Genomic DNA, 1,756 nt, shown 5'->3' with positions numbered 1-1,756 from the left:
TCACCAGGCATCACTGCAGACGCAGGACATGCGAGGCCAAAGTCTATAAGTCTGACTTTGACTGGAGACTCATAGCGATTTACAACCATGATGTTTCCAGGTTTGAGGTCAGCGTGCAGTATTCCCAAAGAACCCAGGTGGGGCAGAGCATTTGTTAGTTGACCTAAAATTGGCCTGACTTCACTTATGGGGAGACGCCGGTTATTTGGGTCCCGTATGTAGTCCCATAGGCATTGGTCTAGGAGTTCGAACTTAAGGCAAACCCGCTCTCTGTCAAGGAAAAAGCCATTCCATTTAACAATGTTGACGGCATCTGGATCCAACCTTCGCAGCTGCTCCAGGATGAAAATTTCCTTTTTTGCCTGTTGCAGAATATCAGTGCGGTTCTTGTTCACCTTAATAGCCACAGCTTGGTTGGTTTTGGTATCACGGCATTTGGCTACAATACCAAAGCCCCCTTCTCCGAGGAAAGCCTCTACCTTGTAGTGGTTTCCCAAAATGCTCCCTTCAACTATTTCAAGCTCATCTGAGCTGAAGGATGGGCTGGCTGACGTGTGGCTGAATACTTGCTGAGAAAATTCAACCAAGTTTTGGAAACTGCAGTTGATTTTCTCTGATCTCTTGCATTTCAAGTTTGAAGGGTGCTGAAAGACCACAGGGTTTTGTGATCTTTCAGCACTCATGTCAATGCAAGGGGAACTCTTGGGGTTGAAAAAGGGATGCCGGAGAACCTCAGAGGGTGTTATACGCTGGTGTTAGGCCAACATTTGTTTAATTAAGCTGACAAACAAGCGTTGGCCATTTTCAGGTCCTCGTCTAAACATCATTACTTGTTCGAGGTCATCGAGACACGTCAGTGTTATGTATCTTGTCTCCAAAGATTCATATCCTGTCTCATACTGAAATTGTTGGTCAGTCTTGAATGTCCAGCGCTGTTGGTTGTGGTTGTCTTCAATGAAATATTCTTCACTGTACACTAGAACATGATCTGATGGCTGACCCTGAGTCTCTATGATGGATTTTAAAACATCATAGTCTTCATTTCCAGGGTAGAGTGGCACCCCTGTACCAAGCTCAACAACCACCAGCCCCAGAGACCACATGTCAATTGCTTCGTTATAAGGAAGGCCAAGCATAACCTCAGGTGCACTATAACCAACCGTCCCCACACATTCACCAGGCATCACTGCAGACGCAGGACATTTGGCGACAATACCAAAGCCCCCTTCTCCGAGGAAAGTCTCTACCTTGTAGTGGTTTCCCAAAATGCTCCCTTTAACTATTCCAAGCTCATTTGAGCTGAAGGATGGGTTAGCTGACATGGTGAAATGTGTCAGCTTGGTCAGTGAATTGCTAAGTAACGCGAAATTCTCTCAAAACTCTCCAAAAGGGTTTGCTTACTGTCAGGTCAAGGTCAAGGTCCGTTGAGCAGCAAAGTTTAACAGAGCAAAGCTCCTACTTAAGGGTTTTTTCTCTCAGCAAGATGATGACATAACAAAGGATCAAAGGCATTCTATTTTGGATCAAAAGGATTCTATTTTTTCAGTTGAAACACTGAACAAAACAATGTTTCAACAGGGCAGGCTGTATTTTCTGCTGCAACATCTCAACAGGAAATAATAAGATAAAGACCAGGAAGACTGGTGATCTATTCATATCAGTAACATCGGCAGGTTTCTAGTGCAGGAAGTAATAAATTCAGCCCTCGTGTTTGCACTACAGGTTGCTTTCATGAGTATTTCTGTTTTTGTGGTGG

This window comes from Pundamilia nyererei, unplaced genomic scaffold (genome assembly GCF_000239375.1).
Source record: "Pundamilia nyererei isolate P.nyererei 1_Seehausen unplaced genomic scaffold, PunNye1.0 scaffold00323, whole genome shotgun sequence".
In the NCBI taxonomy this organism is placed as follows: domain Eukaryota; kingdom Metazoa; phylum Chordata; class Actinopteri; order Cichliformes; family Cichlidae; genus Pundamilia; species Pundamilia nyererei.
The sequence above is the reverse complement of the archived record's forward strand: the minus strand, read 5'-3'. Positions refer to the sequence as shown.